Source organism: Oncorhynchus nerka, linkage group LG8 (assembly GCF_034236695.1).
Source record: "Oncorhynchus nerka isolate Pitt River linkage group LG8, Oner_Uvic_2.0, whole genome shotgun sequence".
In the NCBI taxonomy this organism is placed as follows: Eukaryota; Metazoa; Chordata; class Actinopteri; order Salmoniformes; family Salmonidae; genus Oncorhynchus; species Oncorhynchus nerka.
In genome coordinates, this window is record NC_088403.1 from 45,613,851 (window position 1) to 45,629,208 (window position 15,358).

A 15,358-nucleotide genomic window follows, 5' to 3' on the forward strand; every position below is an offset into this window, starting at 1 on the left:
CCAGGCGTGCAAAGCTATTATAGCAGGGGTGTCAAACTCATTCCATGGAGAGCCTAGTGTCTTCAGGTTTTTGTTTTTTCCTTTCAATTAAGCCTTAGATAACAAGGTGTGGGGAGTTCTTTACCACACTGAACAAAATATAAACGCAACATGCAACAATTTCATAGTTTTTAGTGATTTACAGTTCATTTAAGGAAATCAGTCAATTGAAATAAATAAATTAGGCCATAATCTATGGATTTCACATGACTGGGAATAAAGATATGCATCTGTTGGTCACAGATACCATTAAAACAAAGGGTAGGGGCGTGGATCAGAAAACCAGTCAGCATATGGTTTGACCATCATTTGCCTCACTGTAGCGCGACACAGTTCCTTCGCATAGAGTTGTTCAGGCTGTTGATTGTGGCCTGTGGAATGTTGTCCCACTCCTCTTCAATGGCTGTTTCGAAGTTGCTGGATATTTGCGGGAACTGGAACGCACTGTCGTACAAGTCAATCCAGAGCATCCCAAACAAACTGTCTGGTGAGTATGCAGGCCATGGAAGAACTAGGACATTTTGATCTTCCAGGAATTGTGTAAAGATTCTTGTGACATGGGGACTTGCATTATCATGCTGAAACATGAGGTGATGGCGGTGGATGAATGGCACGACAATGGGCCTCAGGATCTCGTCACGGTATCTCTGTGCATTGAAATTACCATGGATAAAATACAATTGTGTTCAATTGTGGCTTATGCCTGCCCATACCCTAACCCCACCGCCACCTTGGGGCACTCTGTTCACAATGTTGATATCAGCAAACCGTTTGCCCACACAATGCCATACATGCTGTCTGCCATATGCCAGGTACAGTTGAAACCATGATTAATCCGTGAAGAGCACACTTCTTCAGCATGCCAGTGGCCATCAAAGGTTCACATTTGCCTACGGAAAACTGTTACGACTCCAAACTGCAGTCAGGTCAAGACCCTGGTGAGGATGACGAGCACGCAGATGAGCATCCCTAAGACGGTTTCTGACAGTTTGTGCAGAAATGATTTGGTTGTGCAAACCCACAGTTTCATCAGCTGACTGCGTGACTGGTCTCAGATGATCCAGCAGGTGAAGAAGCCAGATATTGAGGTCCTGTGCTGGTGTGGTTACACATGGTCTTCGGTTGTGAGGTACTGCCAAATTCTCAAAGAAAAACGTTGGAGGTGGCTTATGATAGAGAAATGAACATTCAAATTCCATGATAACAGCTCTGGTGAACATTCCTGCAGTCAGCATGCCAATGGCATGTTCCCTCAACTTGAGACGCCTGTGACATTGTGTTGTGTGACAAAACTGTACACTTTAGAGTGGCCTCAGCACAAGGTGCACCTGGTGTAAGAATAATGCTGTTTAATCGACTTCTTGATATGCCACACCTGTCAGGTAGATGGATTGTCTTGGCAAAAGAGAAAGGCTCACTAACAGAGATGTAAACAAATTTGTGCACAGCATTTTCGAGAAATAAGCTTTTTGCGAGTATGGAACATTTCTGGGATATTTTATTTCAGCTAATGATACATGGGACCAACACTTTACATGTTGCGTTTATATTTTATGTTCAGTATAATTAGTGACCTTAATTCTTCAATCAAGTACAAGGGCGGAGTGAAAACCCACAGACACTCAGTCTTCCATGGAATGAGTTTGAGACCTGTGTATTAGAGACTTAACCAGAAAGACTCACAACTGTAATTGCTGCCAAAGGTGATTCTAACATGTATTTACTCGGGTGTGTGAATACTTACACTGTATGTAAATTTGATATTTCTGTATTTCATTTTCAATAAATTAGCAAACAATTCTAAAAACATGTTTTCACTTTGTCATTATGGGGTATTTTGTGTAGATGGGTGAAAGAAAAACATCTATTGAATCGAATCCATTTTGGAATTCAGGCTGTAACACAACAAAATGTGGAATAAATGAAGGGGTAACAGGGCTGCTCCTTTCATTTCTGCTGCTTTAGGCAAGCCCAAAAAGCGGCACCCACAGTGGAACTAGAATAGTCCCAGTAAGCAAAAGGATGTTGAAAAGATGTCTAAAATTCTTCTTTTTCAGACGTTGATGTTAGGTTAAATTTAGGTTCTGATTGAATGTTGAAAATATATATTTTCCGGAAGTTTAAAATACGTATTTTTCAGGACGTTGAAAAGGCATGAAAGACGTTGAAAAATACATATTTTACGGACGTTGAAATCAGATTCATTTTCGGTAATGAATGACAGTTGAAAATACGTAATTTATAGATAACTATGTTCGGCTGGTCTAGACCTGACCAAATCTGAACCAAACATAGACGTACTTCTATGATAGGTTCAGATTTGGACCAGACCGGATCGAAAATCTATGTCCGTGGGTATTGAAATCAAAGCAAACAGGTTCGGACCAGACCCAAATCCAATGTCCGTGGAATTCAAGACCGGTCTGGACTGAACAAAAGAAACGTCCAAAAGGCGTCAGCCTCGGTCCTGCTTCCTGATGTATATCCTATAGTGTTGCCTGAAATTGTATTTTATGAATTTCCAACTGTGGTAAGCCTACCATTTGTAAAACACCAAATAATGACGTCCGGCTAGGACTAAAAAAAGACGTCGGCTCATGCTTACTAGGGTGTAGCCTACCATGTCAACCAGCAATGGAATTTTATGAATGCCCATCCGTGTGGTAGGCCCATCATTTTTAAAACAGGCGGTTGCATTGGCTTTGTGACGATTCAGTATTGCTATTTAAGCCCTGAATTTCAGCTACCCAACTTTTTAGGAGTTATTATGAGCCTATTTGCATTGTGTTTACACAGCAGGAAATGCAGAAGTATTTGTTTGTTTGTTGCTATGATCAGATTGAAATCACTGATCATGAAAATAGGGTGAAACTCCTGGACAACAGTTGTGATAGTCCATTCAATATTGTCCATTTTACTTTGACGTGACCTGTTTTTATATCCTGTATCTGCTACATGATTTATGTTAGATATTTTTTGGGACGGAATGTTGATGGATGGATCGCTCTCCAACAGCACCCTGGAGAGGGGCGCTGGGAATGGACAAGACAAATATTTTGCGCCCCCCTGCCTTTGACAAAGTGGTCACAGGGCGGCATCAGTGCTCACCTAAAAAGCCCACATGCCACCTTTTGATAGAAATTGTCACTGTTTTGGGGCATAATTATGTGAGGTTTTATATGTTGTTGGAGGTATGTCTTGGTCAGTTTAGCGTAGAAAATGCCGCCCGTGTCAATTTCCCGTCATAGGCGGCCGCCTAACGGTCTGTGTACACTAGCAGGCTGTACATTTCATCGTGCATCTTCGGGCGCCCAGAGTGGCTCCCTTGTGGTGCTGGCAGCATATAGCAGCAGTTCGGTTGTGCATCAAGGATTCAGTATTTTGTTTAAGGTCTGGTTATTAAATGGGTAAATGGTTTAATCCATTCTACATTTCATTTATTTATTCACAGATAAATAGTAATATGCTCTAAACCTCTCTGGTGACAAACTTTGCTGCCCTGTTTCCAATCGTCAACATGGCTGGGAGAACCTATTGAAGTAAGTAAATACATTTTGAAAATGTAAAAGTAATGATGTATTCTTAGCTAACTAGCTACAGTGGAGGCTAACTCAGATGAGCTGCTAACGTAGCTAGCTAGCTAGCTATCTAGACAACTTTACATACTGTACAGCTAGTTAGCTAAGTTAATTAAATATCACCAGCTACTTAACTTCATATTAGCTAGCTATTGTGATCTATTTATCATTGTAAAAAATAAAAAATAGCATTTGTAGGAAGCTAGCTAAGGATAGCAGCTCCAACTGAATAGGGCAGGTACTTTGGTGTAGTTCCAGTCTCTAGAAAGGAGTGAGGACAGAGATGATAGTAGCACCATAATATTCAGTGCTGTCTAATTGAAGTATAAGGAAGTCTGGTTTTTGTGATGTTTTCTGTCCTCAGCTACAGAGAGCTATGGACGCCTGTTGTATGCAGATGAAGAGCGGTGGTTCTCAGTCTAGGTCCTGGGGACTCAAAAGGGGTGCACATTTTTGTTTTTGCTTTAGCACTACACAGCTGATTCAAATTATCAACTCATCATCAAGCTTCAAACAGTATTTATGTATTCATTTTTGATGCCATCCTTGATATGAACCTTCTGCTGTCACATTCTACACATGCATCTATCTATATTCTATGTTATCATGTTTTGTTATAAGAGATATTATACTTTCAGTAATCCACAATGACCTGATGATGTAAAAGTCTAATAATGACATTATCTTCCATATTCCTACAGATACCTTGCAACTGGAGATTCCTCCTAAACAATTCCCTACAGTTACCGTGTAGGGCACCGCACGATTGGGTGGCCAGGGCCACCTGGGAATGCCTCGTGGGGAAATTCAGGCATGTGTGAAGGCTACCTGTGTCCTGCATAACTTCATGAGGATGGACACGAGGACCAGGAGGGGACCTGCAGCTTGCTGCCGTGTGCCAGAGGAGAGGTCTGCTGCTCTGCAGGATGTTGCAAGGATGGGGGCCAACAATGCAGCACTGGAGGCAATCCGTGTGGGAAGGCCTTTACCTCCTACTTCCCTGGCAACACCATATACCACACTATGCATAACCAAAGGCTCTTTTAAGAGCCACCCACCTTGCAATAAGAGTATTCTTCCATTTACTTAGGTATGTCAACTGCAGTTATTCCATTTCCAGTTTCTCTCCCTTTGATTTATACTTCTTAAGTGAGGGTGCCGTTTAGGTAAAATTATTTTAAAAAAATTAAAAAAAATGTTTACCTTATTTAACGGTGCTGTTCAGGTAAGGGTGATGTCTGTACATAAACAAAGAGTCACCCACATTGAAAAAAATGTGAACAATAAGACACCCTACAACCCACACCTACATTGTGTATCAATCTGATTGATGGATTGTATTGTGCAGTAAGCAGGCTCAGGTGTATAACTGTGGCTCCTTCCACCTTCAAAGAATAGGCAAGAGGACCAACCATGGAGAATAGTAAGGCATGCCACTATTTATATTTAAGTAATTACGCTATATCGTTTGTCCTTGTGTGCCTGTGCATGTTTTTCAGTATAAAGTACTCTGCAGCCACACACACAGATTCCTGTTGAACACGGTCTCTTTAACTACCTTGTTTTCTCAATAACAACCCCTTCTCCCTAAATCCTCTAGGTTAGATCAGCTGTGTCGGTGAACCCCTCCTGCTTCCGAACTGCCTGACACATAGAGGGCACAGCATGATCAGAGGTGAGAGGTCACTTGGTCGGGTCAACAGGCAGTGTTATTAAAGATACGCTTTGCATTGAAATACAGATGGAGATGTAGTAGTTCCAGAGTTAATGATCCAAGGTCAGTTTTGCATTTCACCTGATTATTATGATGACTGACAGTGTTGGAATTGGAAAAAAACACAAGGCTTAATCATGCTATTTCTCTCCATCTGTCTCTCTTCTGCAGGTATGTTTTGGTGTGAGAGAGGATGCCAACCCCCAGCCCCGTCATCGCCACCTCACCGACTCTAAAATAACCCTCTGGCCAACTGGGGGCCCAAGAATGGTTAGGAGACACTGTTAGAGACACTTATGTAATTGTGATGACCTGAGAGAATGTGTATTTTCATTAATCATATGCTGTCTTCCCTGCTCCGGTCTTGTCTCTTTCCCTTTCTGTCTATTACACTTTCTCTCATGCCTTTCTCCCCACCTCATCTTTCTTCCTCTGTTTTTAGAATGCCCACCAGATGTGCATTGAAGTACAGATTGAACTTATATTTATAATATTACGTATTTATAACATTTAAACTTGGATAATGAACTTCTTCAATAAAGCTTTTCACATTCTCTACTGGTTGAAATTAAATCTCTCATTTGATGAAATACTACACCTATCCTGTGTCCTCATATCAGTGCAGATGAAGGAAATTAGATATTGATATGAACCTCGAAGAGTATTTGCATGATGCATAGGAAGTGTAGTGTACTGTACTGTTTTTTTTTAATTCTGGTTTTGTATATATGAATTACAACCCCCCCCCCCCCCAAAAGACTGGAATTGGATATGACTGAATAAAGAATGTCTCACAGACATTCATACCTGAATCGCACCTTTATTTGCAAAGTTGGTGTACACGATCAATGAATATATATTCAATGTACAGGATATGTGGGGAACTCATGCTTGGTAATAACTACATTATCGTTCAAAAGTTTGGGGTCACTTAGAAATGTCCTTGTTTTCCATGAAAACATACATGAAATGAGTTGCAAAATGAATAGGAAATACAGTGTAGTCAAGATGTTGACAAGGTTATAAATGATTTTTTTTTAAATTTACATAATAATTGTGTCCTTCAAACTTTGCTTTCATCAAAGAATCCTCCATTTGCAGCAATTACAGCCTTGCAGATCTTTGGCATTCTAGTTGTCAATTTGTTGAGGTAATCTGAAGTGATTTCACCCCATGCTTCCCGAAGCACCTCCCACAAGTTGGATTGGCTTGATGGGCACTTCTTACGTACTTCTTACGTTACGGTGAAGCTGCTCCCACAACAGCTCAATAGGGTTGAGATCCGGTGACTGTGCTGGCCACTCCATTATAGACAGAATGCCAGCTGACTGCTTCTTCCCTAAATATTTCTTGCATAGTTTTGAGCTGTGCTTTGGATCATTGTCCTGTTGTAAGAGGAAATTGGCTCCAATTAAGCACCTTCCATAGGGTATGTCATGGCGTTGCAAAATAGACATCACATTGCCTCCACCATGCTTGATAGATGGCATCAAGCACTCCTCCAGCATCTTTTCATTTATTCTGCGCCTCCCGAATGTTCTTTGTGATCCGAACACCTCAAACTTTTTCCAATCTTCCTATGTCCAGTGTCTGTGTTCTTTTGCCCATCTTAATAAAAAAAAATATATTGCCCAGTCTGAGATCTGCCGTTTTCTTTGCAACTCTGCCTTGAATGCCAGCATCTCGGAGTCGCCTCTTCACTGTTGACGTTGAGACTGGCATTTTGAAGGTACTCTTTAAAGGAAGTTGCCAGTTGAGGAATTGTGAGGCGTCTGTTTCTCAAACTAGACACTCTAATGTACTTATCCTCTTGCTCAGTTGTACACCGGGGCCTCCCACTCTTTCTATTTTGGTTAGAGACAGTTTGCGGTGTTCTGTGAAGGGAGTAGTACGAGATCTTCAGTTTATTGGCAATTTCTTGCATGAAATAGCCTTCATTTCTCAGAACAAGAATAGACTGACGAGTTTCAGAAGAAAGTTATTTGTTTCTGGCCATTTTGAGCCTGTAATCGAACCCACAAATGCTGACACTCCAGATACTCAACTAGTCTAAAGAAGGCCAGTTTTAGTGCTTCTTTAATCAGTACACCAATTTTCAGCTGTGCTAACATAATTGCAAAAGGGTTTTCTAATGATCAATTAGCCTTTTAAACTGATAAACTTGGACGAGCTAACACAACGTGCCATTGGAACACAGGAGTGATGGTTGCTGATAATGGGTCTCTGTACGCCTATGTAGATATTCCATTATAAATCAGCCGTTTCCAGCTACAATAGTCATTTACAACATTAACTATGTCTACACTGTATTTCTGATCAATTTGTTATTTTAATGGACTTTTTTTTTTGCTTTTCTTTCAAAAACAAAGACATTTCTAAGTGACCCCAAACTTTTGAACAGTAGTGTATGGACTGGCATCCTTGGCATAATTAGGTTATATTATATTCTACTCAACCCAAAGGCTTTATTGATGCCATTCAGACTGTCTTGAAGTCGATATAACCGGCTATGATAACTGAGGTTCATAGCTAGGTTCATACACTACGGCCCCACTCTGTGAGCTTGTGTGGCCTACTACTTTGTTGCTGAGCCGTAGTTTCTCCTAGACATTTCCACTTCACAATAACAGCACTTACATTGACCGGGGCAGCTATAGCAGGGCAGAAATTTCACTAAATAACTTGTTGGAAAGGTAGCATCCTACACAGGTGCCACATTGAAAGTCACTGAGCTCTTCAGTAAGGTCATTCTATTACCATGCTATGGAGATTGTATGGCTCTGTGCTCGATGTTATACACCTGTCAGCAACAGGTATGGCTGAAATAGCCGAATCCACTCATTTGAAGGGTTGTCCACGTACTTTTGTATATAAAGTGTATTTACAAACAAATACGTGACTAGCTCAACTGTTCTGGGGAACTACTGTAAGCTTCATAATATAAAATAATATGATAGGTGAAATGAAGAATGCAATCTTTTTTTCTCCTAACGTATTGGACGAGTTCATTGCATGCATTTATTTAAAAAGTAGCTACAAATATACTTAAATGTTGGCGGCTTTGAAAAACCATCCCGTTGTCAGGGATCAAGGTAAGGCGCTCAAGTGCAGACTGTGTGAAGTAACTATGTTTATTGTAACAACAGGGGCAAGCAAACGACAGGTCTAGGCAGGCAGGGGTTGATAGTCCAGAGGTGGAGCAGGCAGGGTCAGGGGTGCCGGTGATGAGGGCCGGGTCCAAGATGTCTTTAGCGGGAACTCAGCACCTCTCCTCTGGGCCATAACCCTCCCAGTCAACCAGGTACTGTAAACCCCTGCCCCGTGGTCGAACCCTCAGGAGGTGTCTCACCGTGTGCGCTGGCTGGCCATGGATGGCACGGGCGGAGGGATGGGCCTAGAAACAGAAGACAAGGGGCAGTCAGACATGGTTTTGACTCTAGACACAGAATAAGTAGGACAAATACGAAGGGTACGGGGCAGCAGAGGGCGAACGGCAAAGGAGCTAATGATCTTGGAATGGGGGTGAAGGTCTCTGCTTCCGGGTGTGTAGCCACGGCACAATAGCAGCGTGCCAGAGCCTCAGACTTGACCTTCTTGGATACCGGTCGGTACTGCGGAAGCGAAGTGGCACGGGCCTTACTGAACCCCTCCCAGTGGTCCTGGTACTCTGCGGAGCTGGCGGAGGGGTCCGGGGCAATTTCCAAGCCCCCAGGAAGACGCCCCGGTGAAGACAGAGCTGACTTCAGGCAATGAGTGTTGCAGGACGGGCTCCAGCCCACGATGGCACCAGTAGCCCAGTCAATGGAGGGATTGTGTCGCTGGAGCCAAGAGAATACCAATACCATAGGAAGCTGCAGAGATTCAACCAGCAGGAATTGGATCGTCTCACTGTGGTTCCCCGACACTCGTAGGTTGACGGTGGTGGTCTGGTGGGTGACCCAGCCTATAGAGCGCCCGTCCAGCGCTCTAACACCCATGGGAATGGAGAGGGATTGAGTGGGGATGCCCAGCTCGGACACCAGGTTAATGTCCATGAGACTCACTTCGGCCCCCGAGTCAATAAGTACCTGGAGAGACTTGGACTGGTCACCCCACAGCAGGGTGGCATGGAGAGGGGGGCGAGTAGGGGGAGAAGAACAATTATCTTTAAGACCCACCAGTGTACTCACTCCAACGAATGAGCTAGGTCTCTTGAAGATACTGTAGACACAAAATGACAGTACCGCAATACAGACAATTCTGAGTCTCAAGTCTGCGTACATGTTCTTCCCGAGCTGCATCGGCTCGGGAAGAGGTGAATCGGCAGTCTCCTGAGGCTCTTGGAGGGACTCGGGTAAGCTTGAATCGTCTCGGGGACGTAGACACCGGGGATTTACGGAGTTCATCAGCTGCAAGGTGGGATCCCTGAGTGAGCGATTAGGATCGCAATCGGACCTCTTCTCCCTCCCACGTTCCCATAGCCGACCATCGATCCGGATGGTTAAAGCGTTGAGAGAGTCAAGATCTGTCGGTAGTTCTCGGGCTGCCAGTTCATCCTTTACCTCTTACAATAATCCATGCAGGAATGTGTCAAACAGTGCTTCCGGGTTCCAGGTATCCTCCGCTGCTAGCGTGCGGAACTCCACCGCATAGTCTGCCACACTGAAGGTGTCCTGCCGAAGCTGGAGTAACTTCCGGGCAGCCTCTCCCGGTCACCGAAGCCTCAAACTTGCCAGCTCCGCCACGAATACCTCCAGACTGAGGCAGACGGCGGATTGTTGCTCCCACACTGCCGTGGCCCAGGCGAGTGCCCTCCCAGACATCAGCTTAATACTGTACGCTATCTTCGAGCGGTCCGAGGGGAATGAAGAAGGCTGCAGCTCGAAAACGAGGGAGCTGGGAGAGAAAGACCCGGCAGGTTCTGGAATCTCCATCGTAGTGCTCCGGGGGAGGTAAAGGGGGTTCCCGGGAAACCAGGGTGATGGTGCTGCTACCAGCTGGGTTACAGAGGGGCCGGGAGATTACCGTCGTGGTAGGCTGCCTAGTAGGCAACCCCCGGAATTGTTCCCGCAATGCCTTCCATCAGACCGCGAAGCAAATCCTAGTGCCTACCAATGGTGGCTCCTTGGCATTATGGAGCTGGTCCAAGTCTGCTGGGTCAGTCGTGGCCAGTTCGTGGTATCAAGGCAAGACCCAAGTGTAGACTGTGTGAAGTAACAATGTTTATTGTAACAACAGGGGCAGGCAAACTACAGATCAAGGCAGGCAGGGGTCGATAATCCAGAGTAGGAGTAAAGGTACAGGACGGCAGGCAGGCTCTGGGTCAGGGAAGGCAGAGTGGTCAGGTGGGTGGGTACAGGGTTAGGACAGGCAAGAAAAGAGAGGCTGGGAAAAGACAGGAGCTGACAGGACAAACACCGGTAAACTTGACAAACAAGACGAACCGGTACAGACAGACAGAAAACACTTGCAATAGCCCATTCCGCTGTGATTCATATACATACGCCTACATGTTAATTAGGAACTGGGCGAAGACATGCCCAGTTGAGTGAAGGGACAAATTCCCATGAACCAGTTTGGCAGCTTGGTGTCCAATAAATACCTGTATCTGTCAGTATCCCTCCCATAGGATTGTCTTTACACTACAGTACACAGTGTTTGCATGTTAGCCTGACTGTCTGTCTGCCTGTCCGTTAGTTTGCTTGGTGCTATTTATATGCACTGTGCTTTGGGGCTGGTGGTGGTGTACTATGTCAGGCTGTGGGAATGTTCTGTAGTGGCACAGAATGGAACTGCCTGAACCAGGCTTAGAATAGAGGATTGGGACATATTGGAAATTGGAATTAAAAACTGTGGAATTAAAGCATCACTGGTTCTAGTTCTAGATTTCTAGAACCCTGGTGCTATGTTAATTGGGTACTCTGTTGAACAGTCTGCTGGATTTACTTCCAAGCTCCAGATGGGTGACATCATCACCTGTGCCATCGTCGCCTAGCAACAGGAGCAGTGCTGAAAGCCAGGTAGGGGCTTCGTTGGTTGGTTTGATGGTGCCAACACCAAAGGATACTTCGGGATTTTGGCAATGAGGCCCTTTATCATCTTCCCCAGAGTCAGATGAACTCATTGATACCATTTGTATGTATGCAGTATGAAGGAAGTTGGAGGTAGTTTTGTGAACCAATGCTAGTTAGCATTAGCGCAATGACTGGAAGTATGGGTATCTGCTAGCATGCTACCACAATGGCTTGAAGACTATGGGTATCTGATACCCATATAATTCCAGTCATTGCAGCAGATACCCATAGTCTTGCAGTCATTGCAGCAGATACCCATATAATTCCAGTCATTGCAGCAGATACTCATAATTGTCCAGTCATTGTGCTAATGCTAGTTAGCATCTTCCTTCAAACTGCACGCAGAGACAAAAATGGTATCCATGAGTTCATCTGACTCTAGTGAAGTAGATGAAGGGCCTCATTGCCAAGATCCCGAAGTATCCCTTTAATAATAACAAGTGATAGTGTGAATACACATGTGCAGAGCTCTAGTGACCAAATTGATACAGTTGTTGCATTATTGAAGTGTGACAGTTTCACACACGTGTGCGCCAGTGGCGGTCAATGTCGTTTATGATGAGGGAGGACGATTTTTTTTCATGAGCATGGCCTTATTTCTATTACAGCATTCACCCAGTTCAATGTAACATTTATGGTTTAGGCTACTACATGATACTTGAATTTTCCCTATACCCATCATGAGGTTGCTTCAAATCAAATTTGATTTGTCACATGCGCCGAATACAAAAGGTGAAATGCTTACTTAGAAGCCCTTAACCAACAATGCAGTTCAAGAAATAGAGTTAAGAAAATATTTACTAAATACATTTGTGAAAATGAATAAATAAAATCATGAAGTATCAAGAAAATTAGATAACAATAACGAAGTCGGAAGTTTACATGCACTTAGGGTGGAGTCATTAAAACTCGTTTTTCAACCACTCACTCCACAAGTTTCTTGTTAACAACCTATAGTTTTGGCAAGTCGGTTAGGACATCTACTTTGTGCATGACACAAGTAATTTTTCCAGCAATTGTTTACAAACAGATTATTTCACTTGTAATTCACTGTATCACAATTCCAGTGGGTCAGAAATGTACATACACTAAGTTGACTGTTTCTTTAAACAGCTTGGAAATTTTCAGAAAATTATGTCATGGCTTTAGAAGCTTCTGATGGGCTAATTGACATAATTTGAGTCAATTGGAGGTGTACCTGTGGATGTATTTCAAGGCCTACCTTCAAACTCAGTGCCTCTTTGCTTGACATCATGGGAAAATCTAAAGAAATCACCCACGACCTCAGAAAAAAATGGTTCACCTTTGGGAGCAATTTCCAAACGCCTGAAGGTACCACAATCATCTGTACAAACAATAGTACGCAAGTATAAACACCATGGGATGACGTAGCCGTCATACCGCTCAGGAAGGAGACGCGTTCTGTCTCCTAGAGATGAACGTACTTTGGTGTGAAAAGTGCAAATCAATCCCAGAACAACAGCAAAGAACCTTGTGAATATGCTGGAGGAAACCGGTACAAAAGTATCTATATCCACAGTAAAAACGAGTCCTATATCAACATAACCTGAAAGGCCACTCAGCAAGGAAGAAGCCACTGCTCCTAAACCGCCATGAAAAAGCCAGACTACGGTTTGCCACTGCACATGGGGACAGAGATCGTACTTTTTGGAGAAATGTCCTCTGGTCTGATGAAACAGAAATAGAACTGTTTGGCCATAATGACCATCGTTATGTTTGGAAGAAAAAATGGAAATCAGTCAAGAAATCAGTCAGGAAGTTAAAGCTTGGTCGCAAATGGGTCTTCCAAATGGACCATGACCCCAAACATACTTCCAAAGTTGTGGCAAAATGGCTTAAGGACAGCAAAGTCTAGGTATTGGAGTGGCCATCACAAAGCATTGACCTCAATCCCATGGAACATTTGTGGGCAGAAATGAAAAGGTGTGTGCGAGCAAGGAGGCCTACAAACCTGACTCAGTTACACCAGCTCTGTCAGGAGGAATGGGCCAAAATTCACCCAACTTATTGTGGGAAGCTTGTGGAAGGCTACCCAAAATGTTTGGCCCAAGTTACCAAATACTAATTGAGTGTATGTAAACTTCTGACCCACAGGGATTGTGATGAATGAAATACAAGCTGAAATAAATCATTCACTCTACTATTAATCTGACATTTCATATTATCAAAATAAAGTGGTGATCATAGCTGACCTAAGACAGGGAATTTTTACTAGGATTAAATGTCGGGAATTTTGAAAAACTGAGTTGAAATGTATTTGGCTAAGGTGTATGTAAACTTCTGACTTCAACTGTAGGTATTCCTTTTGTCCAGGTGGGTAAGGTCAGTGTGGATTGCGTTTGAGATTGTGTCATCTGTGGATCCTTTGGAGCGGTATGTGAATTTGAGTGGGTCTAGGGTTTCTGGCATGATGGGGTTGATGTTAGCCATGACCAGCCTTTCAAAGCACTTCATGGCTACCGGCGTGAGGGTGGTAATCATTTAGGCAGGTTACCTTTGCTTTCTTGGGCACAGGGACTATGGTGGTCTGAAACATGTAGGTATTACAGACTCGGTCAGGGAGAGGTTGAAAATGTCAGTGAAGACACTTGCCAGTTGGTCCGCGCATGCTTTGAGCACACGTCCTGGTAATCCGTCTTGCCCTGTGGCTCTGTGAATATTGACCTGTCTGGTAGGCTTGCGTCACTGGGCAGCTCGCAGCTGGGTTTCCCTTTGTAGTCCATAATATATGTCAAGCCCTGCCACATCCGACGGGCATCAGAGCTGGTGTAGTAGGATTCTGCATCGGTTTGTGGTGTAAAATTGAAGGCTACGAATAATATAGATGAGAACTCTCTTGGGAGATAGTGTGGTCTACAGCTTATCATGAGGTATTCTACCTCAGGCGAGCAATACCTCGAGACTTCTTTGATATTAGACATCGCGCATCAGCAGTTATTGACAAATAGACACACATCCCTGCCCCTCGTCTTACCAGACGTAGCTGCTCTTTCCTGCCGATGCACCGAGAAGCCAGCCAGATCTATATTATCCGTGTCGTCATTCAGCCACGTCTCGGTGAAACATAAGATATTGCAGTTTTTAATGTCCCATTGGTAGGATAGTCTTAATAAACCTAGCCTATGAATGAAAGTTTACAATGTAGGTGCAAACAGGTCGAAAGAAAATTTTGAGATGACAGACAGTGACACATGGACAAACAGTGACACATTCAATACTGCCTTGCACATTCTTGCCTGCATCTAACTTATCTAGAGAATAATCATTAGTCAAACAGTTGCAAATGAGAGTTTCTATTGGACAAATTCAGGTATTTTTAACCCCGTTTCGTTTGGTTCTGTTTAAGAAAAGTTTTTCAACAGAGTCGGCGGATTGAATACACCCCTGATCACACATAAACACAGTTCACTTTCATAGCAGCCACGTTGTATTCCTTCTTTCGTCTATGCACTCTTCTCTTCTCACCTTTTCCCTTTGTTTGTGGATTTCAATGAACAACACATCAGCTGCATGTGACAAGGCGAAAAAAACTTCCCAAACATGTCATAACCGCTACACACAGCCTACATCGTTGTCCCCATATTAGGTAAAGTAACTTCCTAGTCAACATAGCTAATAGAACTAATGCGTTAGTTAACCCGCTACAATCATGCAGTAACATTACAGTGTATAGTCAGTTACACCGGCAGTTACACCAGTGGGACCCGGGCCAGTAAATTAATAAAAACCTAAATCTTACCTAGACTTGGAAGAGTTACAGTGTTGTGTTGGATAGTCATAGCCAGCTAGCTAACATAGCATCACTCTGTTTGAGTAACTAAACTAGCCAGCTGCATTTTGCTAGTTATGTAAGTAAGTGAAAGTGAAAAAAATGACAATCTCTCTCTCTTGCTTCTCCTTCATTTTTGAAAAACAGTGTTTAACAATTGTCCTTCTCTTTTTGAGTCAACTAC

The 15,358-nt window shown here is 43.4% G+C and overlaps 1 protein-coding gene and 1 long non-coding RNA gene across 3 annotated transcripts in view; both read left to right on the forward strand.

The window, feature by feature from the left end:
• The window catches only part of LOC115133407 (H(+)/Cl(-) exchange transporter 3), a 66,472-nt gene that overhangs the window by 16,721 nt on the left and 34,393 nt on the right, over positions 1–15,358 (forward strand).
• Positions 3,585–5,885, forward strand: LOC115133409 (uncharacterized). Of its 2 annotated transcripts, XR_010464564.1 has the most exons (4): positions 3,585–4,060; positions 4,319–5,040; positions 5,218–5,292; positions 5,503–5,885. It is a non-coding gene; the product is annotated as an uncharacterized LOC115133409 (long non-coding RNA). The 2 variants fall into 2 exon arrangements; XR_010464563.1 differs by having other exon boundaries at positions 3,585–5,040.